The 25,929-nt window shown below is 46.2% G+C and overlaps 1 pseudogene; it reads left to right on the top strand.

Moving 5' to 3' along the window:
- The first annotated feature begins 747 nt into the window (after positions 1–747).
- On the top strand, positions 748–25,585 carry LOC125108540 (glucokinase regulatory protein-like; annotated as a pseudogene).
- Positions 25,586–25,929: the final 344 nt, after the last annotated feature.

The following is a 25,929-nucleotide window of genomic DNA, read 5'->3' as shown; positions in this document are numbered from 1 at the left end:
TTCACTCTCATTCATTCTTTAATTTATTAAACAAATATTTATTGAGCGTCACCTAGGTGTCTGGGCATGGGAAGAGCTGGAGTCCAGCGGTTAAGACAGCAGCCTGGGTTTATAGCAGCGGAAGTCTAAAGAGTAGCAACCTCTGGTTTTTAGCTCTTCTTCCTGCCTGGCGTGGAGAAATTGGTCGTCTAAGTGTCAGGTTTCCTAAAATCAGAGCGTCCAGAACCTCATAGGGCTGTTGGCAGGATCCAGTGAGATAATGTTGGGGAATGTCTTTATAAATCTTATGACACTGTGTGAGCGAGGGATTATCATTAATTTGCACCAGTCTGTTGGTTACTTCGTTTAACAAACATAAATCCTTAAACTATTTCATGAGATCTGGAGTAACAACCTGGGTGTGAGTCCCCTTTCTGTCAACTGTGTGATCTTCAGCAATGACCTAACTTCTCTGAGCCTCTGCTTTACCATCTGCAAAACGAGGGTGTCAGTATGGTCTCCTTAGTATGAATGTACCCAGTGAGATACTGTATGTGAAAAGTGCATTGTTCAGTGTAAATAAATGTTGGCTTATGTTGTATTTAGGGCAGATACTTTGGTTTCTAATTCTCGTTGCAGCATTTCTATTTCTGTGGCACTTTTTTCCTGTAATATTCAGTTCAGCGTGTGTTCCCCTGGGGCTCCAAAGCTTCTGTTAGCTTCCTTCTGAGATGAAAAAGTGAAATGGAGCAAGACGCTCAGGGAGGACTGTGTGTTCTGGACATGTGATCAAGCCATGGCTCAGGTGCTCTGACCTCTGCTGTCCCTGAGGACCCTGATCTCTGGCCTCCTGTTGCATCCTGGTCCCAGAGCACTCTGCTCAGGGATTCTCATTGTCCTGGGACTGGGTATTACCCTGCACTTCTGAGCTCCAGGCCCTCCAGAGAAGAGGTCATTGTGTCCAAAGGTTAAGAGTAATAAACCTCAGGTTTCCCCCTTCATGGGGCAAAGCAGAGGCTGGGCAGTCTGCATGCATGCAAAGAGGGACCCCTGGAGCTTCCCTGGGGTGCCCGGAGGGCTGGTGGCCAACTGATCAGGAAAGGGTGTGGGGAGAGATACTCAGAGGGGGCGGTGCTCAGAGAGGCCAGGGTACCTGGGTTAATCATCACTGTGGCTCAGATAAGGCCCTGCCAGCTAGAAGCAGAGTTAGCATGACAGAAGGGTTTGTGTGGCTGAAGATGCAGGCACGACAGGGTGTCCACAGCGTGCGACCATGATGGGCACAAAACGGTTTCAACACGTGATTGAGACCCCAGAGCCTGGCAAGTGGGAGGTGAGGATCCCCCACCCCTTCTCCATGTTGGTCTTCTTCACTGATTCCTAGAATCATTTCTCATCTGGACTTCCCTCCACCCTGGGTTTCTGTTTTCCCTCTCCTCCTTTCCATCTTCCTTCCTGACCTTCCCCTATTAGGCCCAGATTACCAAGTTCAGGCTAAATCCTTGGATGGCGTGTGTGTGTGTCCCCAAACCTTGTGCCTGCTGGCACTCCCACCTCCAAATCAAGAGGCATGAGTGAGGCCTGGGCTTCCTGTCTGTATCCTTGTGCCCCCTTCCCTCTAGTTGTCTGGGTATGAGGCAGCCCTGCCAATCACAGAGAAGTCAAACCCACTGACCCAGGACCTCGACAGAGCAGATGCCGAGCAAATTGTTTGATTGCTGGGACAGTGTGATGCTGAGATCTTCCAGGAGGAGGGGCGAGTCATGCCCACAGACCAGGTAACCCAGACCCATCCCCTGGACACTGAAAATAAAGATGCCAACTTCATGCCAATGGTCCTTAGTGTTTGAGACCTGAGAGCCCCTCCATCACACCATCATTCCTCCCCCTCCCCTAAATCCACTATCCTTTTCTTGGCTTCTGATTCCCACCTGTTCCCTACAGAGACTGTATAGTGAATCAATTCTGACTACCATGGTCCAAGTGGCTGGCAAAGTTCAGGAAGTGCTGAAGGTACAGTCTCTCTGTCTTCTCCCCTCCTAACTTCTCTCCCTCCCCCCCTTTCTCTTTTCTTGGCTTCCACTTCTCATTTTACTCCATCTCCACTCTCCTTTCTCCCAGTCCTCCCTCTGGCCTCTTTATTGTCATCTTATTAATCAACAGTAATTATAATAACTATTATCTACATCACACTCTGTAATTGACATTGTGCTTTCACACTCATTACCTTTGCAAAAACCTGAGAAATGAGTGTGATTGTCTCCATTTTTTTTTTTTTTTCAGATAGGAAAACAAAGGATAATCACAGTAGCTTGCCCAAATATATCCAGCTAATAATTGCTGGGTAGTGCTGTTTTTTATTGAGTGATTGGTGGATGACAAAGCTGCTCTCAGTCCTTTCTGGAATGAGTAAGGGTTTGAGTAAGTAGCTAAGCCAGAGTTGGGAGTCAGACTGAAATTTCGTTCTCAAATCCAGGCATCTTTCTGTTCCCTTTTGTGGTAAAAGGAGGGTTAAGGAGTCTCCCCAGGAGCTCTTCTGCTGCTGACAAAGAAGGAATGTGCTTCGCCCAACCTGAGCTATGAGCTAGGCCCTGGCGACACAGGAAATGTTTTCTTTCTCAGGAACCTGAGGGGGGCTGGTGGTGCTGAGTGGAGGGGGCAACTCTGGCAGGATGGCGTTTCTCATGTCAGTGAGTACCCTGTTCCCCAATTTTCCTTCCTCTGCCTTCTCAGGGTAACCTCAGGACCATAAAGCTCATGATAGCTAAGCTCCTAGGTGGCCCTCTTGAGGCCAGGCTCCTTCTCTTTTCAAAGTTAAATCTCACCATGGAACCCCCATATCTTTGGAACCCACTTGGGCCCCACTCCGTCTATTGCACGTGTCTCTACATCCCATGCACCTCAAGCCGTCATCTGCAAGTAGCTTTCGAAATGCCCAATTCCAAGCAGGACTGGCTTAAACGTTGGCCTGAGGGAATCCTCATACTAGTTGTCAAAATCCAAGGTAACCGCTCCCTTCACTTTCATCACTACCTCATGTCCTTCCCCCATGACAGGTCTCCTTCAACCAGCTGATGAAAGGTCTAGGACAGAAACCTCTTTACACCTACCTCATTGCAGGCGGTGATAGGTAAGCCAAGTTGGCCCATGAATATTTTCTTTGGCCTGGAATAGTGTTTTCTAGAAATAGAATTTTAAGGCTTTCAGGTGGAGATTGTGCCCAGTTTGCTTTGGTCCCCATCATTTCTTATTGCCTTATCCTTGGCCCTCTTCACATACTCATGTCACCTGACTGGCCCTTGTAGGAATTGGAGTTTTTTTAGCCCTAGAAAGCGTCTATCATCGTGTTTAGCAAATAGTAGGTATTCAAAGATATCTTTCCCATCATTCCCTTCTCTTAAAGCATTCCCTTTTCTTCCCTAGTATACCATAACCTTCTGCTTTCAAACCAGTGCCACTGACTTTGAGTCTGTCCTCCTGGTTCTGTGGTGGCCTCTAGGGAGGGGACAGAAGATAGTGCCCTGCACGGGATTGAAGAACTGAAGAAGATCTGTGTTTTCCCCTGATAGTCAACCAGACATCTCCGTCTGTTCCTTCTCACGAGGACACAAAATTCCCATCGCCAAAGCCCGTTCTCTTCCCCAGTCCTGACCCTGACATCTCCATGCAATAGGTTTATATCCTAGAATCCTCCTGGTGGCACTATCTCACCCACCTTCCTCTTGTAGGTGGCCGCTGGGAAGAAGAGGGTGATTGTCATTGGCATTTCAGTGGGACTCTCTCTGAGTGTGAAGACAGCCTGGGGGGATCCATTCTACAGGGAAGAAGGGGGTGGGGGCAGAACAGCATGGAAAATAGATTGACAAAGTGGGTACTAGAAAACAGAAAGGGTTCGCACAAGGGATTTTGATTTTACTCTCACTAATTGAGACCCAGCTGCATGAATGTGGAATGACAGGGAAAGGATCCTATTCCAGAATACCTGTGTATCAGTCCATTCAACAACCAAGGTAGATGGACTAGTCCCAGGTTCGGCAAACCACACTGGCCAATCATGCCGCTGCACATTTTTGTAAATAAAGTTTTATTGAGACACAGCCATTTGTGTTTACATAAGATCTATGGCCACTTCATGCTACAACGATAGGGTTGAGTATTGCACAGAGTTCATAGGGGCCCCAAAGCCCAAAATATTTACTCTCTTGCTCTTTACAGAAGAAGCTGACCCCTGGACCTGTCCTTTGCTACTTAAGCATGGTCCTTGCTTAGCAACATCAGTATCTCCTAGGATTTGCTAGTAATGTAGAATCTTGCCCCCCACCAAGACCTACTGAGTCTGAATCTGCATTTTAACAAGATTCCAAGCAGTGGATTTGGTGACCCCAATTTTCTCTCACCACTGTAGTATACAATTTTAACAATTCACTAAGCAGAAACAGGTCCAGCAATGCTAGATGCAGAAGGAGGCACACAAGGAGGGCAGGACACCGACCTTAAGGAGCATACAATTTAGTTCAGTAGTTTTGAAACTTTACCATACAGAGGATTTCCTTGGGGGAACTTGTTAAAAATCCAGGCCTGGGGCTGTCCCCTTCCAAGGCAGATCCAGTAGATCTTACCTGGGCCTGGGACTGTGCATTTCTAACAAGTACTCAGGGGGATTCTGATGCTCCTGGGCCTCAGGAAACACTAGAGTAACCCCTCCCCTCTCATCATGCCCTTTTTCTCCCCCTACCATCAGGCTCCCTTTGTGGCAGGCCAGATGGACTACACATGGACAACCCAGCCACCTTCTTGCCAGTCCTGGTTGGTTTCAACCCTGTGAACATGGCCAGGTGAGTAATGAAAGGCAGTGACTGGCTAGGCTTGGGGGAGGCTGAGAGGAAACCTGTCAAAATCTACAGTACAGGGGCTCCTGGGTGGTTCCGTTGGTTAAAGCCTCTGCCTTCAGCTCAGGTCATGATCCCAGGGTCCTGGGATCAAGTTCCACATCGGGCTCTCTGCTCAGCAGAGAACCTGCTTCCCCTCCTCTCTCTGCCTGCCTCTCTGCCTGCTTGTGATCTCTGTCTGTCAAATAAATGAATAAAAATCTTTAAAAAACAAAACAAACAATCAAAAAACAAATTCTACAGTATAGCCACAAAGAGGAGGGCATGGTGGCTATGGTCTTATTCACCGCATCTCAGAACATTAAAATAAATACGGACTGTCCCTGAGCTTATGAGGTTTTTGTTTTTGGTGGGTTTTTGTTTTGTTTTGTTTCTGTTTTTGTTTCGTTGTTTTGGTCCACGGGTTGATGTAGTCTCGTTTCGGAGAAGATTGAAGGCAGCTTACAAGGCCACATAAAATACCAGAAAGCAGACATTCAAAACAGGAAGCGAAGAGACAAGGAAAACAAGGGCCAGAAGATAGAATAGGGTCGGGAAGATGCGTACCCCAAAGAGAAACATCTTTTCAAAGGAGCCCTGGGTGCTGAGTGGCCTCTGATTCCCCTTTGCCCAGCTCCCTTATTGTAGCAACCATTCTCCTTTGTCATCCTAGGCTCTCCTTGGGTCCTCCTCTGGCTACTCAAACCCCCACCCTGTCCTCCTTTCCTGAGAACTCTGTGCCACCCAATCACCTCTGCCTTATTCTCTATGTAGATGGCCGCTTTGATCCCAGAGGTCAGTGTGTGAAACCGATAGTGCTCAGGTGTGGTTCCCTGGATGTTCAGCCTCAGGAGTGTTAAAGCAAGAAGAAAGTAGATTCATAGGCCCTTGTGCAAGAGCTCAGATGTTGTCCCTTTGGGGTGAGGCCCTGAAATACCTTATTTTTTGAGACCATCCCTGGAGATGCTGGTGCCCAGCCAGGTGCGGGGAGCTCTGCTGACTTCACCATTGGAGTGGGCTTCTTGATGAAGCTGAAGGCTTCCTGTCGCGGGAATGTTCCAGGGAAGGCTTGTTGATTCCTCAAGAGCAGCTCTGCACATGCAGTGGTGGTCCTGGGGGGAGGGGTGGCCGGGTGCTTTCTGAGGTCCTTTTCTCAACTCCCAGATTCCAGGCTTGTAGCGTAATTCATGTGAAGATATAAATGAGTCTGAGATACTTTTAACCCTGCTCCTTTTAATGGAGGACTCTCCTTCACCAAAAATGTATGTGCTGCAGTGGATGCTAATTTCAGGCCCTGTGACTAAGTGAAATGACGGATTTCAAACAATGTGGGCGTGGAGATCTTCCAGTTGTTCCTTAAATCAGTGGCTCCCAAACTTGGCCGATCTTCAGAGTCGTCCTGGGAAGCATTTTATTTTATTTTTTTTTATTTTTTATTTTTTAAAGATTTTATTTATTTATTTGACAGACAGAGATCACAAGCAGGCAGAGAGGCAGGCAGAGAGAGAGGAAGGGAAGCAGGCTCCCTGACGAGCAGAGAGCCCGATGCGGGACTCGATCCCAGGACCCCGAGATCATGACCTGAGCCGAAGGCAGCGGCTTAACCCACTGAGCCACCCAGGCGCCCGGAAGCATTTTAAAAATACAGATTTGAGGGCTCCACTCCAGAACTCCTGAAACTGACTCTCAGGGTGGGCGTGGTATCCAGAAATGGGTAGTTTAAAAAAACATAAAACAAACAAAAAAAAAGCACCAACCCAAACTCCCCAGGTGATGTTGATGACTAGCTAAGTTTGGGGATCTCAGTGTTAAACCGCATAATGAACCCTGGCTCAGGGCTCTGCTTAGGTCTCTAGGGACTTTCCGAAGTAGTTGGAGAACAAATGACAGGAAACACTTTTACAAAATGGGCGTGCAATATGTGAAATTTGCTTGCCCTCGAGGAAATACAAATGAAAAAATACAAACATAGTTAAAGAAGGGGTAGAGGGGACGCCTGGGTGGCTCAGTGGGTTAAGCCGCTGCCTTCGGCTCAGGTCATGATCCCAGGTCCTGGGTTCAAGCCCCACATCGGGCTCTCTGCTCAGCAGGGAGCCTGCTTCCTCCTCTCTCTCTGCCTGCCTCTCTGCCTACTTGTGATTTCTCTCTGTCAAATAAATAAATAAAATCTTTAAAAAAAAAAATAAAAAAAAAATAAAGAAGGGGTAGACATTTTGCAGATGGGATGATGAGGGGAGGTTAGGGAGGCCTTATACAAAGATAACTCTCTGAGCTCCTGCCACAGTGGGTCATTGGCCGGGTATCCCCTAGCAGAGTTGACCAGTAGAGGTCAACTACAGAAGATCCCTGTTCTTTGAGATTCCATGGTTTCACCTAAGCAGGTAACAAGCCTAATGTTCTCTCGTCCCCTTAGCACATTGTTTTGTTCATGGTTAATTTATTTGCCAACTGTTGGATGCTACGCTTCATGCCTTGTAGCTGTGCTCCTTTGGTAGGAGTGGTTGTCCCTCCCTCAGGTAGTGAGGGGTTCACTCTTTGGGGAGATGGCCAGAATATATTTCAGGAATGAGAAGGGCTTCTGATGGACCTTAAGACTGAAAATAAAGTGGCAGTTTTGACATTCTGATGATAGGCACTCCTCCTACAGAGAGTTGTGGGTATTGTGGCCATGGCAGTGGGACACGGGCAAGGACGGGGGCACAAGAAAGTTCTGGTATCAGGCTGGAGCTAAACTTGAGTGTTGGCTTTGCTGTGGGATTAAATTGCTGAATATTTTAGTAACCCTTTTCCTTGGGGTTCAGGGACACGGTGCCCCTATGAGCTCCAAAGCACATCTCTAGGAGAATGTTGACGTTAGACCCCAATCCCAATGTGGTCTTTGATCCCGACTCTCATCTGAGGCCCTTCCTTTAGATTCTCACCATCTTCCCACGTCTCTCTCTCTGTGGGCCCCAGAAACAACCCCATAGAAGACTGCAGTTCCACATTCCGACAAATAGCAGAGCGTATGCAGAAGCTGCAAGAGAAACAGGAAGCTTTTGTGCTCAATCCTGCTGTTGGGGTAGGATCCTCCCCACCCTCACCTAGGGAATGCTTGCAGCCTCCTGGATGCCTCCGATCTTGTTACATCTTGTCTGAATTCCTGGCGTAGTGTGTCAACTAAAATGTTGTAAAGCAAATCCTATTTTCCCAGTCCCTTCCTGACCCTGTCTGCTAAATCCATAATTATTAAACAGCTAACCCACCTAGGGCAGGTTTCCCATTTGAAGAACCTCTTTTGCATCTGTGAGTAGAGAGGATTGAATGGAAAGGTGAATTGCTTTCTGTTTCTCTTACATTTTCATTTCAAAGGCGGGCTTTAAAACAATGGGTTGCAGTTTCATTCTTCTGCCTTTCTAATCCTCTCCAAAACTGGGTGGACCTTCCAAGCCTCTGTGCTCCTCTTTCTTTCAAGTGTGGTCAACCCTCACTTTGACTTCACAAGGCTCTGAGCCAATCCCTGGCCCTGGACCTCTCTGCCAGGGATGGACCCATGTGTGACATTTTCCTTGCTCTTCCTTCTGTGAGATGGGAAGGCAGCCGCCCCGTGTTAGGTCCGTATTTTTCAGCTCTCAGGCGCGCATCTCTCCTCCCATCTGCAGATGTTTACTTTTAATCTCCTTTCTCAGACACCAGTTTGATCATTCTCTTTGCAATAATCTCTTTATGCTTGGTGTGTCATGTTACATCCCAGTCCATTACAATGGCTGCTTCATTGATCTGTCCAAAGAACCTGAAATGAGACGTTTGCATTGACAAACTGCTATTAAAAAAGTGGAGGGTTGGGTTGGAAGAAACTACTTGAGAAAACAAATCAAAACAAAACCCTCTCCAAAAAACACTTACTTCCTGCTAACGGGATACTTAGTCACTGTGGCCTCCTCCTTAGAGCCCTAAATGTGCCATGGAAATGACCAGAGGTGGCCCTTACCCTCTTTCTGCTTGTCTCAGTGAAGCCCACAACCCAGCCCTCCTCATAGCGCACTGGGCACCCCCAGTCCTGCTGAATGCAGGCCCAGTGGCCTCTAACCAGCGTACATGCCCAGGAATCACTAACCAGACTCTGTGCCAGGGGCCTCTAGCCAGAGCACATGCCCAGAAGCCACTAATTCCTGAACAACAGGATCCTCCTTCCTCTCCCAACCTCTCCCGGGTGTCATCACCTCCTTAGCCTGAGGGCCTCAGTGGCTCCTCCCAGATGAAAGGTGGAAGCTTGACCAAGATCCTGCTGGAAACCTTGCTACTGGCTGCCCATAAGACTGTGGACTGAGGCATCGCAGCCTCTTAGAGGTAGGAGAGCGAAATCAGAGTCAGGCAGGGAGGGGGTCGGTACGGGCTGGGGGATGGCAAGTGCAGATGCAGAGACAGACGGGTTAATGGCAGCAAGATGGAGGCCCAGTACCACCACCCCCAACGCACCCTGGGCCATGGGTAAAGAGCTGGCCTCGGTTTCTTAGCACACAAAGTCTCACTTGTTTCCAGTGGACCCTGGGCTCCTCAGGTCCCACTGATCTCTGTGCCCACCTGGGACACGAGAGCTCACCTAGTTTCAGCGAGTCTTTGGCTTGGGGATGGTCCAGGTCATGCAGGAAGAACTCGTTCTGCTGGGGGCCTGTGTCTCTGGCCTGGCTCCCAGAATCCCCACTTACCTCCTCGTCCACTCCGATCCCATCCTCCTCTCACCGCTCTCTTCATGTCCTTCGGCCTCTGTTGTATCTTTGTGTTCTGCTCATTGAAGCCCTTTCTGTCCTCTGTCATGCGTTCTGCCTCCACTAGGGACCAGCAGAACTAAGTTTTCAGGGAATTGTGCCTTCCCCTGGGCAAGGGTGGGTACCCATGTTATCTAGAGGGGGCCCTGGGCCCACCCCGGGAGCTGGTGGCCTTTCTCCCAGGTGCCTTCTGGAAATCCTGCGGACATTTGAGCGGGCTCATCAGGTGATGTAGAGTCAAAGCCCGAAGATCGCTGCCCTGACGAAGCAAGCCAGCACCAGGTGTGTGGAAACGTGTTAGGAGTGGGGAGGTGGCGTGGATGGGGGACTGTCCTGAGAACAGCGGAGACTCTACAGGACTCCTTAACACGGTGAGGGGAGCAGGTCTGCATGGTGGAGGGGCGCGGTAACCTTTCTGTTGGTTTACACCTGTGCTTGGCCGTGTGCATCTTTCTCTGATCCCTGATATTTTTTCACTGCGATATCTCCTCTCTTGTCCTGACCTCTGGCCGGTGCTCAGCCTGGAGAAAAAAGGCCGGGTGTACCTGGTTGTCTGGCAGACCCGGGCATCACTGCCATCATGGATGGAGTGGAGTGTATCCACACCTTTGGTGCCCGTGGGATCCCAGTCCAGACTTTCTTCCTGGCTCCTCCTGAATGCAAACCGATTTCCTCCCCTCATCCCCAGCCCATGGGGGTTCCTCATTCGATGTCCAGACTGTCCTATTTGAATAGGCATTTCCTCTCGTGCCCAGGGTCCCCAGTTCTCCTTCTCCCAAGAGGACTCCCTGACTTCCATCTTGCCATCCCTAACAGAAATCGACACTGTGGTCTTCATTTTTGCCCTGGATGGTGAGAGGCAGGAGTGGTGGGGTGAGCAGACGGAGGCAGGGGAGTGACTCAGGGGAACTGTCATTTTTCTGGGTCTTAAAGCACCTGCTCCGAGGGAGGGAGAGGGGCGCGTGTCCTGACTGGACCGCAGGGAACAGGAAGAACAGCTTTCATCTCTGGTGCCCTTCCCCTCTCCTAGACAACCTCACGGAGGTGCAGGCCCTGGTGGAGCAGGTGAAGGAGAAGACTGCCAACATCCAGGCTCTGGCGCATAGCACCGTGGGGCAGACCCTGCTGGTGAGGGTCCAGCCTTGGGGACGGAACCTGGGGTGGCAATTACAGCAAGGTCTTCCTGAGGATGTTGCTCTGGCTCCATTCTCTCTCTCTTTCTCCAGACCCCTCTAAAGAAGCTCTTCCCCTCCATCATCAGCATCACGTGGCCACTGCTTTCCTTTGAATACGAAGGGAACTTCATCCAGGTATGGGGAATGAGAGGGTATTATCTGTGCTGAGGGACGAAGAGAGGGAAGGGTTCCAGAAATTAGAAAACTCAAGGCTGGGGCACCTGGGTGGCTCCGTGGGTTAAGCCTCTGCCTTTGGCTCAGGTCATGATCTTAGGGTCCTGGGATCGAGTTCTGTATCTGGCTCTCTCCTCAGCAGAGAGCCTGTTCCCCCCGACCCCTACCTACTTGTGATCTCTGTCTGGTAAATAAATAAATAAAATCTAAAAAAAAAAAAAAAAAAAAAAAAGCCGTCAAGGCTGGAGGGTGGAAAGCTTTGCTGGACTTCCAGAATAACAGCTGGGCAAGTTCTTGTGTTACCGGGTCACTGGTCAGTGTTTCCAAGGCAATGGCTCAGTTCTCTCCAGGAATATGTGAAAAAGACAGGCCAGGCCACCAGTCACCTGACAGACACTCATTTGTCCCTCGTTTCAGGTTCATTGTTGATGTTATAGTCATCCTCACTATACAGAAGTCTTTAAGGTATATCCTTGCAAGTTCACTATGCTGAATTCACTGCAGACAGTGTATGCTGCAGACAGACATTCTGCAGACAGAATATGCTGAATTACTGATATTGTCTGTAATATAATGAAATTATAATTTCACTAATTATACTTTATTATAATATTTGTAATTATAATTTTACTAATTATAATCTCACTGCTGAAGCACTGATAATGCTTTAGCAAGGCATTATCAGTACAAGCACTGACAATTATCATAGAAGTAATTATCAATTTGGGTACACTTTGCAGTTTGGTCTGGAGAGGGCATTGGGACATCTGAGTGTTAGTTCACCTGTGCTCTGTGGCCCAAGAAAGAAGGCAGTTTTGCATCTGTGGTTCCTCCGTTTTCTCACCTGACACCTGCCCACCATCCACAGGGCACAACCAGGGCCCTGAAAGGTTGCGCTGGAGACATGTGGTCTCACCCATTATTCAGATCACCTCCTCCAGGAAGCTTCCTGACTTGGCTGAACAGCTGCCGTGCTTTCTTACCTGCACTCAGCACTCACAGGAAGCCCTTCCCCCGGAGCCGGGGGGTCCATGCTCCTTCCAGTGCGTACCTTTGTCTTCCCTTCCAAATGGTGTTCATGGGTCACAGCTCTACTTTTGTGGCATACTTTCTACATTCGTTGTCTCCTTTGACATCTCACATCTTCTAAGAAGTCTTCTCCGATGGAACCCACGTTGTCTAGAACCCTCCTTGATGTGAGATACCTCTTCCAGGTTCCACTGTGCCGTCATCATACCTAATACACACGTAGGACTCTGTACTTTACAAACTATTTCATTTATAATATCATTTCTCATAACAGGTTCCTAAGAGAGGTAGTTTTTCCCCCCATCTCAGATAAGGAAGCTGAAACTAAGAGATTAAGGCATTGTAATCATAGCCACGTGGCTAAAGCAGGAGTCAGGACTCGAACCCTGGCCTTGTGACTCTAAGTCCATGGTTTATTTCACTTTACAGTATAAATTTCAACCATATCCATGAATTGAGCCAGATTCTTTTACTCATTCATTCATTATGCACCTATCACGTGCCAAGTCCTATTCCAGGGATAGGGGATATAGTAGGGAATGTTAACCTGTGATCTTTTGAAAAAGATCTGTGTTTTTAAAGAAAATTATAATTATAGTAGCAATATTTTTATTGTAAACACTTTGGAAAATACAGAAATCAAAAGGAGAAAAGCATTCATAATAACCTTCTTCGAGGGGCTCCTGGATGTCTCAGTGGGCTCACTGAGCCCAGTGTTCTCAGGAGACTAGAGGATCTAAGGGATCCCTTATATTCCTTAAATTCGACCTTGACTGTGCCAAGGAAAAGAATAAATCTCAGATACAAATGCTTTTTTCTTTAATGTTATTGAAAACAAAACACCAGTTTCCCATTTTTATAACATATCCTTAGAATGGGGCGCCTGGGTGGCTGAGTGGGTTAAAGCCTCTGCCTTTGGCTCGGGTCATGATCTCAGGGTCCTGGGATCAAGTCCCATATCCGGCTCTCTGCTCCACAGGGAGCCTGCTTCCTCCTCTCTCTCTCTGCCTGCCTCCCTGCCTACTTGTGATCTCTCTGTCAAATAAATAAATAAAATCTGTTTAAAAAAAAAAACAACCTTCTTCCAAAAAAACCACTTTAGACAAATTTTGGAGAATGTCCCTTTAGGCTTTTTTATGCATATGTACGTATGTAAATATATTTATACAAAAATAGGACCATCTTCGCCATGCTGTTGTTGTTTTTTTTTTTAAGATTTTATTTATTTATTTGACAGACAGAGATCACAAGTAGGCAGAGAGGCAGACAGATAGAGAGAGAGGGGGAAGCAGGCTCCCCGCAGAGCACAGAGCCCGATGTGGGGCTTGATCCCAAGACACTGGGACCATGACCTGAGCCGAAGGCAGAGGCCTTAACCCACTGAGCCACCCAGGTGCCCCTTCGCCATGCTGTTTTTAACTCGCTTCTCTTCACTGAAAATTATGAACACCTTTCTGTACAAATATATCCATATCATCATTTTCTAAAAGATTTTATTTATTTATTTGAGAGAGAGAATGAATAGGGGGAGGGGAAGAAGGGCAGAGGGAGAAGCGGACTCCCTGCCGAGGGCAGAGCCCAAGGCAGGGCTGGATCCCAGGACCTGAGGTCATGACCTGAGCTGAAGTCAGACACTAAGGTAACCGAGCCACCCCCCCCGGGGGGGGGGGGCCCTAATAATTCAAATTCCTTTGATGACTATGGAGATTGGCCGCTTAAAGATATATATTGGCTATTATTTTTTTTTCTTTATTGTGTTACTTCTTCATGCCTTCTGGGCACATGCATCCATTCTTTTGGGCATATTTAATTTTTTCTTACTAATTTATAAGAGGGAGTGTATATAGCAAGGACAGTAGCCTTTTTTAAATTCCTGTTCTATGTTTTCCTCTAGTTTATGACTATTTTTTATTTTTCCATTGTAGATGGAGAGTTGTTTTCTTTACATTTTTACATGGTCACATCAATCAGTCTTTTTTTGGTGGTGTGTATAGCTTCTGTCTTTTGCTTGGTTCTGGTTTGTATCTTTCCAAATATATTGCGATTGTTTGAAATAAAGAGGCTTCCATTAGTAAACTAGTTGCAGAAATATCGTTGATGTAAACTCCTCCCACACTTTTATTTTGAAAACTTTTCCACCTACAGAAAAATCGCCACAACAGTGAACACCCATACAATTCTCCCAAGATTCCCCAATCTTTTTTTTTTAAGATTTTATTTATGTATTTTACAGAGAAAAACAGCACATAAGCAGGGGTAGTGGCAGGCAGAGGGAGAGGAAGGAGAAGCAGGCTTCCCACTGAGCAGCGTACCTGACATGGGGCTTGCTCCCGGGATCCCAGGATTGAGACCTGGGCTGAAGGCAGATGCCCAACTGACTGAGCCACCCAGGAGCCCCTAAATTCACCAATATTTAACATTTTGCCACATCTGCTTCATCCGTCTTTTCCTTTGAATTATTTGAAAGATACTTAGAGATAAGATGACATTTGACATAAATTACTGTGTCCCCTAAGAACAAGGACATTTGTCTACATAATCACAATATAATTTTCACACTCAGGAAAAAGGACCGTGAGTACGATTATTGAATATGCAGACTGCGTTCAAATTTCCCCAATTATCTCTGCATTATTTTTATTTCCAGGTCCAGGATCCAATCAGAAATAACACATTGCACTTTGTTATTAGGTCTCCTTAGTTTTCTTTAATCTAGATTAATTCTTTAGCTGTTTTCTGTGTCTTTTATGACATTGATAGTACAGGAGTCTGACCAATTATTTTCCAGAATGTGCTTCACCTTGGATTTGCCCAATTGTTTCTTCATTATATTCAAGTGAAGTGTTTTGGCAGGAGTGCCTCAGAGATGAGGCTCATAGATGAGTGTATCACATCGGGAGATGCCTGATGTCAGTTTATTCCTTTACTGGTGATGTTATGTTTTATCACTTACTCAAAGTAGTGTCAGATTTATTTTCTTTTTCTTTTTTAAGCTTTTATTTATTTATTTGAGAGAGGCAGAGAGAGAATACGAGTGGCAGGGGAGGGGCAGCGGGAGGGGGCAAACAGACTCCCCACTGAGCAGGGAGTCCATCGCAGGAGCCCAAGATCATGACCCGAGCTGAAGGCAGAAGCTTAACCAACTGAGCCACCCAGGCACCCTGGTTGTGTCAGATTTCTTTGCATCCTGTTCTTTAGTGATCTTTCACCCAATGGTTTTAGCATCCACAGATCATTCTTGGTCGAATCAATTTATAACTATGGTGGTTTTTAAATGGTGATTTTTCTATCTTTCTGTCTACATTTACTAGTTGGGATTCTTCTGTAAAGAAAATCTCTCCCTTCTCTCCCCACACCATCTACATTTATTTAGACTCAGTTTGGAGTCATGAATTTTTTGTTGTTAAATGTGTTTTAACCCATTCTTGTCGTTACTGATTTTAATACTCAAAATGTGAGCTTATTCCAGCTGGCCCCTTTGTCGTTGTGACATAGTCACATTAATGTTGGAACACTCTTTGCTGTATTTCTTTTTAGAAAAAGAAAAAAAAGCACCTTTTCTCTAATGCAGAAGAGTAGCGTATGATAGTCTTTTGTGCCTTGCGTTTTTTCTTAACAAGATATCTTAGAAACCACTCCACTTCAGTTTCTAACTCTGTTAATTATTACTTACGTGTGTGTGTGTGTGTGTGTGTGTGTGTGTGTGTGTGTGTGTGTGTATAGATGTGTGTCTGTACACTAGTGTCTCCAGACATCTATGTAGGAGAACAGAAATGTTGTCCCAGTTTCACCTTGTACTTTCCTAGTTCCAGTCCTAGCTGGAATCCGTAATTTTCAAGGAGTGCTGGTGGTTGTCCTTGGGGATCGGTACAGCAGTCCTGCCTTCTCACGGTTGTCCTTTCCACAGCTTCATTTACCCTAATCTACTGGTAGTCCAGAAGCAGATCACCCCCTTACAGATTGCCAAAGGGTCGGTAGTAGTCTAACCCTATGTCACCATGCTTACGTCATACCCGTCCCTCCACGTCATGGAGCAGCCATTTTGTCATCTCATATCGTCACCAGAAGGCGAAGGATGAATACAGTACAATAAGATATTTTGTGAGAGAGACCCACATAACTTTTATCATAGTATGCTGTTATAATTGTTCTATTATGTTATTGGTGGTATTCATCTCTTACTGTGCCTAATGCATGAACTAATCTTTATCGTTGGAATGTATGTATAGGAAAAAATGGTATGTGTATGGCTCCATACTGTTTGCAGTAGCAGACATCTACAGGGGCTCTGGAACTTATCCCCAGGGGTAAGTGGGGGCTGCCATATTTAGAAACCTAGGTGCTAGGTATGCTCACTGCTACTGCTGACTTTGCCTCTAAGCAAAATTCTTTGGTAGAAAGAACAAAGAAATACAGGGACACCTGGGTGGCACAGTCGGTTAAATGTTGGACTCTTGATTTTGGTTCAGGTTATGACCTCAGGGTCATGAGATTGAGCCCCACATCTGGTTCCAAGCTCAGCGTGGAGTCTGCTTGAGATCCTCTCTCTCCCTCTGTCCCTCTCCCTGCTTGCATATGCGCGCGTGCGCTCTTTCTCCTCTGTCTCAGAAAAGAAGGAAAGAAAGAAAGAACGAATGAACAAGGAAATACAGTTATCTTGAACAACATGGGGGTTAGAAGCATTGGCAACCCCCACGGTTGAAAATCCTGTATAACGTTTGACTCCCCCAGACTTAACTAATAGCGTACTCTAGACCAGAAGCCTTCCCAATAACATAAACACTCAACACATATTTTTAAAGTTATATATTATATGCTGTATCCTTACAATAAAATAAGCTAGAGAAAAGAAAATGTTAAGAAAATAATACAGAGGGGTGCCTGGGTGGTTCATTTGTCAAGCGTCTGTCTTCTGCTCAGGTCATGATCCCGGGGTCCTGGGATCAAGCTCCGCATTGGCTCCCTGCTCTGCGGGAAGCCTGCTTCTCCCTCTCCTACTCTCCCTGCTGTGTTCCCTCTCTTGCTGTGTCTCTCTCTGTCAAATAAATAAATAAAACCTAAAAAGAAAAGAAAAGAAAAGAAAACCATACAGAAAATTCATTTATAGTACACCACCCTGTATTTTTGAAAAAAATCTGCATATAAGTGGACCTGTGTAGTTCAAACCTTTGTTGTCCAAGGGTCAACTGTATATGTTTTTTTCACATAAGTAGATATATATATATGTATATATACATACATACATATTTATTAATTTATATATGTTCTCCTACCTGTTTTCCCTTAATGAGAACGTTGATTCCCAACATCGTCAATTTATTTGTCCATTTCCTTAGTCCTACAATAAATAACCATTTTGAAATTGCTACCCTGATACCACTACCATCAACAAACTTACCAAGAAACAGTAAAGATTTCTTTGCAGTTCTTTTTGTTTTCTGACCATATTCCACAAAAGACACATAAAGTGTTCAAAAGTTGCTAGGATTAGGGTGCCTGGGTGGCTTAGTGGGTTAAAGCCTCTGCCTTCAGCTTGGGTCATGATCCCAGGGCTCTGGGATCGAGCCCTGAATCCGGGCTCTCTGCTCAGCAGGGAGCCTGCTGCCCCTTTCTCTCTCTGCCTGCCTCCCTGCCTACTTGTGATCTCTCTGTCAAATAAATAAATAAAATCTTTAAAAAAAAGTCACTAGGATTAAATGTTTTCCTCTCTCTGTAGTTATGTTATCAATATGATATATAGTGAGTTTCATTTCCTTTATTATTATTTTTTTTAATTTTAGAGGGTTTGGTTTTTTTTTTTAGGATTTTATTTATTTATTTGTCAGAGAGAGAGACAGGAAGAGCACAAGCAGGGGGAGCGGTAGGCAGAGGGATAAGCAGGCTCCCTGCTCAGCAGGGAACCCAATTGCAGGACTCCATCCTGGGGTCTTGGGATCATGACCTGAGCCAAAGGCAGACACTTAACCAACTGAGCCACCCAGGTGTCCCTGAGTTTTTTTGTTTTCGATATCACTTCATCTTTTGAATATGTAAAACATAACGTGGTTTAAAGTCAAACTGTATAATAAGGAGATGTCCCATCCCCTTCACTCTTCCTTCCACTCATCCCTGCAGGCAAACAATTTCATTAGTTACTGACTTGCCTTCCTATGTTTCTTTTTGCAAAAAAAGCATATTTGTTTGTACTTTGCAATTTTTTCTTTTACAAGAGACACTGTGCTATGTATACTCTTTTGTGTTTTAATGAGATATCCTGAAAATAACTCCACTTGGGTTTATAAAACCCTTCCTCATTATTTTTTACATTTGTGTGTAGATTGTACATGTGCAAGAATGATTGGGGCAGTCTCTGATGTAAGGCATTTGGTTGTCTCCGGCGTTTTGCTATTACCAATAATGATTTAATGAACATGCATGTGTTTCTGTAATGTAGAAGTGTATCTTTGCATAAATTCCTAGAAGAACAAGAGCTGGATGAAAAGACAAATACATACGTAATTCCATTAGATACGGCAGCATTTCCCCTCAGAAGGATTGTTCTATTTTGCTTCTTGTACCAGCAATATAGGAGAATGCCCGTATCCTATAGTTCCTTTTTTAAAAAAAGATTTATTTATTTGAGGGAGGGGAGGGTGGAAGGAGAGAGTCTTATGCGGACTCCGCACTGAGTGTGGAGCCCAGCATGGGGCTCAATCCCATGACCCTGAGAGCAGGACCTGAGCCAAAACCAAGAGTTGGATGCTTCAGCAGCTGAGCCACCGAGGCGCCCCTTCCCCATGGCCTCTTTAAAAGCATTCAAAAGCTTTTGAATTTTTGCAAATCTGGTAGATGAGAAATAGAATTTCTCATCTACCAGATTTTCATTTCTATTTTACTTATTATGTGTTTGGTTGAGCATCTTTTCACATGCTTAAAGGCCTTTAGTAAATCTGTTCTTGGTGAACTGTGTATTCATGAAAATACATGAAATACACTCATTTTCTAATGGTATTGGGGTCTGGATGCTCCCTTGATTTTTAGTACTTTATTTCTATTTAAAAATATATTTATTTGAGAGAGAGAGTGAGCGAGCACAAGCAGGGGGAGTGACATGAAGAGGGAGAGAGAGAGAAGCAGGCTCCCCGCTAAGCAATGACCTCGATGCTGGCCTTGATCATGACCTGAGCTGAAGGCAGAGGCTTAACGGACTGAGCCCCTGATTTTTAGTACTTTATAAATCAGGGGCATAAGTTCCTTCTTTCTGATATGCATTGTAAATATTTCATTTGGGCTTTAACCATGCAAATGTCTTTGTTTTAATTCTACTGGGGTAGAACTTATTAATCCATTTTTTGTTGAATCTGGACCGTGAGGCACAAAAAGCTCTCTGCTACCCCCAGGTTGTAAAGGGTTCCACCTGTGTTTTCTTCTAGTACATGTTTCCTCTAGTAAAAATGGTTTCTTTCTTCCTTTCCTTCTTTTTTGTTTTTTTTAAACACTTAGACCTGCAATTCATTAGTTTATTCTTCTCTATGGGTTAAGGTATGAACCCAATTTAATTTTTTTCTATGTGACTATCTGATTGTCTCTCTCCGTATATATATAATTTATTTTAGAGAGAGAGAGAGAGAGAGAGAGAGAGAGAAGGAGCTGGGGGAGGGGCAGAAGCGGGCTCCCCGTTGAGCAGGGAGCCCCATGCGGAGCTCCATACCTGGACCCCGAGATCACGACCTGAGCTGAAGGCAGACGTTATCCATTTGAGCCCCCCAAATGCCCCATCTCAATACATTTTTTTTAAAGATTTTATTTATTTATTTGACAGAGAGAGATCACAAGTAGACGGAGAGGAAGGCAGAGAGAGAGAGAGAGAGGGAAGCAGGCTTCTTGCTGAGCAGAGAGCCCGATGTGGGACTCGATCCCAGGACCCTGAGATCATGACCTGAGCCGAAGGCAGCGGCTTAACCCACTGAGCCACCCAGGCGCCCCATCTCAATACATTTTTAAAATTCATCTTTTCCTGAGTGATTTGAGATGCAACTTCTATCAGATACTTAGTTCCCATGTGCACTGGTTTATTTCTGGACTTTCTGTTCTGTTCTACCAGTGTGTCTATCAATGTGATGGTGCCATTCAGTTTAAATATAGAGGCTTATGGTGGGCTATTTGAAAGGTTAATGCTTCTCTCACTCTTCTTTTTAAGGATTTTTCTAGGTACAGCTGCTGCCTTTTTTCTATATGGACTTTAAAATGAATGTGTCTGGATTCAGATTATGTACACTTGAAAATATTTTTGTGTTAATGATAGTTCATGGTACAAATGGTTATTTGATGGTCAGTGACATAAATGATATAACCCAGATTTGACCGATCTCTTTCCCACAGGGCAGTCTGTGTACTGCATACTAGCTAGCTTCATTCCGATTGGTCGGATTTCTGCGTGCACTTTTTTTTTTTTTTTTTTTACCAAATGAGCCACAATATCTTTTTCTTGGTTTTTTTTTTTTTTTCCAGTTTTAATCTAAATTCCTGTTAGTTAACATACAGTGTAAGGTTAGTTTCAGGTGTATAGTATCATGATTCAACACTTCCATACAACACCCGGTGCCCATCACACGCGCACTCCTTAATCCCCATCACCTGCTCCACCCGCCCCGCCCCCACCTGCCTCCGCTCTGCTAACCGTTGCTCTGTAGCTAACAGTCTGTTTCCTGGTTTGCCTCTCTCTCTGTCTCTCTCTCTCTCTCTCATTTTCCCCTTTGTTTGTTTTATTTCTTAAGTTCCACACACAAGTGAAATCCTATGGTGTTCCTCTTTCTCAGACTGACTTAGTTCACTTATCCTCATAGTCTCTGGCTCCATCCACATCCTTGCAAATGTTCCTATTCAGTACTCACGTCCTTGTCAATCGCTTGTTAAGTATTTTCAATATACCCTCTGCAAGGGGTGTGTGTGACCTGCTCCTTCTAGAATGCCAGCATAAGGAGGCATTGGAACAAGTGGTAGCTTGTTCCCTAGCCCAGCAAGGACCCAGTAATGAATCCCCTCAATTCGTTTTCTGGACTCTTGTTACACGAATAGATGCAAAGTGCAGTAATAGAAGGTTATACAAGGGCAAGAGATGAGGGCCAAGGACAGGTGGGCTTTCACTCACAGTACTGTGTGTTTGCACAGTGTTTTAGTATTCGTGTGCTTTCATATACGTTATCTTATTCCCCCAAGGAGATGATTGTGGCCATGTAGGAAATGCCTTCATCACAGATCAGAAGACCTGGATTTAGGTCCTGATTCTACATGTCACTATCATATAAACTTATTCAAGTGGTTTCTTTTTTTTTTTTTTTTTAAGATTTTATTTATTTGTTTGACAGAGAGAGACACAGCGAGAGAGGGAACACAACAGGGGAGTGGGAGAGGGAGAAGCAGGCTTCCCGCGGAGCAGGGAGCCGGATGCAGGGCTTGATCCCGGGACCCTGGGATCATGACCTGAGCTGAAATGAAGGCAGACGCTTAACGAATGAGCCACTCAGGCACCCCTCAAGTTACTTCTTTTTATTTTTTAAGATTTATTTATTTATTTGAGAGAGAAGGAGAGAGTACAAGCAGTGGGAGGGCTTGTGGACTCCGAATGCAGGGCTTGATCTCCTGACCCTGAGATCGTGCCCTGAGCCAAACTCAAGAGTCGGCTTACCCGACTGAGCCACCCAGGTGCCCCTCAAGTTACTTTACTTTTGACCTCTAGTTTCCACAGAGGTAGAAATGGGGATAAAAAAGCCTAATTCGTTAGGTTGTTATAGGGGTTAAATTGAACTAATTTTCAACAAATGTGTATTGATCAATAACCATGTATCAGCCATTATCAAAAAGGTTGGGGCTCTGGAGCAGAGTATGACACCACCTCTGCTCCAGGAGCCTTTGGTTTAGTGGAATGAATCCTGGGACCTTCACTCCTCCCCAGCCAGGCACCTGGGGGGCAAAAGGAATGTTCTGATAAGTGCAAAACCCTTCTGTGCAAGAACTCAGAGAAGAGATGTGTGTCCTGGGGGGTCAAAACCACAAATGTGTGACGCCAGCAGTTTTGCCGGGGACAGTCCTGGTTTACAACTACCGTCCTAACATCTAAACTCGGGGCTGGTCAAACAAATTCCATCTGTATTTAGGTCCCTGATTTTTGATCCCTGGATTCCTGTCTGACAATAGGGCCCTATGCACCCTGTTGCTCTCCCATCCTCTCATTTCTCAAACCCCCATGTGTGTGTGCCCTGTTTAGAAATTCCAGCATGAGCTAAACGCCAAGTGGGTGCTGAATACCGTGAGTACAGGGGGCCCATGTGCTTCTTGGGAAGATCCTCCAAAACCACATGTTAGACCTGCGCATTTGCAACTCCAAGCTCTTCTGGAGGGCGCTGGCCGTGCTGCAGGTAGGCAGCGATGGGACGTGGCTGGCTGGGGCCTGGCCTCCTGCCTGGGCTGCCACGGAGCTATGGACGCGGGTGGGGCTAAGGGCTGACTTTCCTCCTGCTGTTGTCTTATTGGGCTCATCCTCTCCTCTAGGGAACGCATGTGCGTGCTTGGGGCGTGCCTGTGAGATTATAACTATCAGACAGGTCTTTCGGTTACAAGTATGGGACAGACACCCAGTTCATTCTGCTTTAAGCTAAACAAGGCACATGACTGGTTCACGTAACTGGGGTCCCAGGATAGCCAGATCCCAGCACTCTAAACAATGTACTCCAGAGAATGTCAGCCTTGAACTTTCTTCTGTGTTGCTCTCCTTCTCAGGCAGCGTTTTGACAACAGGTGGCAAACTGGGTCCCAGCAGTGCCGGCCCTGCATCCTCCCAATTTAGCAACCCGGATGGAAGGAGAGTTTATCTGTGCCTGTGATTCCCATGCATGCCTGGGAGGAAGGGCTCTTGGTGGCTTGTCTTGGGTCACATGTCATCCCTGAGCTGGTCACTGTTCTCCAGGGGAAAGCAGCCCTCTGCCCAGGCCTGGCTCATGTGCTCTCCCTGTGGGATGGCACTGGAGGAAAGGGTGGGAAGTGAGTCTCAGTCAAACAGCCTGACCTGAGAACGGAGGAACAATATTTTTCTGGAGGAAGTTCAAGGTGCTTGTACTAGGAGGAGGAGGAATGGTTGCTGAGCACATAACACAACAGCTGGTCATGAAAGGAGGGTTGCTACATTTAGCAAATAGAAATCCAGGACAAATTTGAATTTCAGATAAAGGATTTTTGGGGGTATATAAGTGTATTTCATACAATATTTGAGGCATACTTATAGTATTATTTTCATTATTCATTTGAAATTCTTATTCCTGTGTATCCTGTATTTTTATTTGCTAAATCTGACAACCCTGTGTAAAGGGAATCAATCAAAGAGCTTTAGTGAGGACCCACCAGGTCCCTAAAACCTTCTCAAATCAATAGAACCAACCAACGAGAAAAAGAAAAGTGCATTATGCTCTTTAAGATCCTGGGGTTGGGGTGGGTAGGGGGAATCAGAGATATGTCTGATCCAGGCCTCGCCATCACAGAGTGGCCTGAGGATTACGTGGGAGACTGAAACCTGGACCAGAATTTGAGCTTGCCAAACATAGCTAGACTCGAGCCATCCAAAATGGCAGCAACCACCCATATGTGGCTACTGAGCCCTTGAAATGTGGCTAGTGTGTCCGAGGAGCTGAACTTGAAGTTTTGCTTAAAAACTGAAGCAGGGGGGCGCCTGGGTGGCTCAGTGGGTTAAGCCGCTGCCTTCGGCTCAGGTCATGATCCCAGGTCCTGGGTTCGAGCCCCACATCGGGCTTTCTGCTCAGCGGGGAGCCTGCTTCCCCCTCTCTCTCTGCCTGCCTCTCTGCTTACTTGTGATTTCTCTCTGTCAAATAAATAAATAAAATCTTAAAAAAAAAAAAAACTGAAGCAGGGTAATTTTCTTCATTAAATGCGACTTCATTGTTTTGGTAGAACTACATTTTACGTTTACATCGAAATTCAGTACCTGAACTGAGATGAGCTGGGATTATAAACTAGACACTGGATTTCAAAGACATGATACAAAAATATTGTAGAATATCCTACTGGTTATTTTTAATATTATTTACATGTTGAAATAATATTTTAGATATACTGGGTGAGATAAAACATGATTAAAATTAATTTTCTGTTTCTTTTGCATTCCACATGTTTCTTTTTGAATGCAGTACTAGAAAATCCTAAATTACATTCGTGGCTCGCATTATATTACTCTTGGGCAGTGCTGAGCTAGGCGGAGGAGAGGGGAGGGTGACAAAAAGGAAGATCTTTGCCAACGAGCCACCTTGGCAGGGTATAAAAGAAGGATAGGGTTAAGGAGGAAACCGGAAGAGTGAGTTCAGTTTAAGATGACCCGCCTATGGGGTTGGAGGCACACCGCTGAAAGTGTGACCAGTTTGCCATTAATCCTCCAGTTTAACCCAGCCAATCAAAGCCCACCACTAACCCTTTTTCTTCACACCTGGGGATTGTGAGTTTGGGATCACCTATGGGGACCACTTCTCTGCAGCCTCTGCCGCCAGTCTTCAGGATCCCCAGCGCCTGCCTGCCACTCTCCCACTACTTTCTCCTCCTCCACTCTCTTCCCCCGCCCCCCTTGCCTTCTAGCCGGACACTGACCTTACTGCTTCTTCCACAGCCGTTCTCTGGACAGCCCAAGGCTCGATGCATTGAGACCCTCCTGCAGGTGATCCACTTCCCCCAGCCACTGTCGGATGACATTCTGGCTGCTCCCATCTCCTTCCACATCCAGCTCGCACACGAGAAGGAGCAGGTATCCTGCCGACAGCTAGTCATTCAGCAATCATTTACTGAGTCCTCAGGACTCAGTGTTTCAGGAATCTTGCTTGGCACTGGGTTAACAAAGGTAGAGATGTTCTGCCAACGAGCTCCCTGTTTCTCGGGGCATTGTGATGGTGACAAGGAGGCACAGAGGTGTGGAAAGGCTGCTGCAGGGGTGCAGAAAAGGGGTCTGTTTAGGAGGGGAGCCAGGAAAGAGGGGGAAGGGCCTTTGAGCTGGGTTTTAAAGGATGAGTAGGAGTTTTTTGGGTCCGGGGGAAGTGTCTTTCTGTTCTTAACCCACCACACTACAATCTCTGGTCTTGATACCTCCCTTCTGGGCTTGCATCCAACCTAGTGGCTTCTGACTCCCACACCGAATGCTCTGGCTCTTCCGGGACTCTTCTCAGATGGCCTCACTCTCTCTGACTTCAGTTCTCGCTGCCTCTTCCCCACAGGTGATCCCCGTAGCCCTGCTCAGCCTTCTATGTGGTTGCTCCATCCCCGAGGCGCAGGCGCAGCCGGCTGCCGCTCCGTCCGTCTGTGAGGCTGTCCGGAGCGCCCTCTCTGGGCCAGGTCGGAAGCGCAGCGCGGACCTCCTGGAAGCCCCAGAGCTTACCCCGCTGTGAACTGGTATTTCTGGGCGCGTGAAGCCGGTGGAGGCTTGGTGGGCTCGAAGCACGGGAGCAGGAGGAGAGGCCCAGTTCCCGGGGCCACCCGCAGCCCATGGTGGGAGAAAAGAGGCTCTGTACTTTGGGAGGGAGGGTCCTTGCTCTTGACCCACTGGCATATTCTGATTTCAGAAATAAAATGAAATGCCTTGTTTTGAAAAGTTAAACTTCCGATCTCAGTAGATCAGAATCAATAAATTAAAGGTGGGACAAGACGGGTGGGATGGGTTGGTCCCAACAACCGGTCTATTTCTTTACATCCGCCCTGCCCCTCAAACCCATTTCTTTGGCCACTGATCCAGACCTTATCCCAGCATCTCTGTATCCCTCATCTCCAACATGTGGATTTGTGTGTGCGCGCACCTGCGCATACCTTTGGCTCCTGCACGAACTCACACACGCAGGGAGAAGCGGGAACCTAGGTGATTCCAGAGGAAGGGGAAAAGTTGTATCCCCAACATAGGACTCCCAGAGAAAGGATCCCAATTAGACAGGACAG

Source organism: Lutra lutra, chromosome 9, assembly GCF_902655055.1.
Source record: "Lutra lutra chromosome 9, mLutLut1.2, whole genome shotgun sequence".
In the NCBI taxonomy this organism is placed as follows: domain Eukaryota; kingdom Metazoa; phylum Chordata; class Mammalia; order Carnivora; family Mustelidae; genus Lutra; species Lutra lutra.
This window is presented reverse-complemented; position numbering and strand designations above follow the sequence as displayed.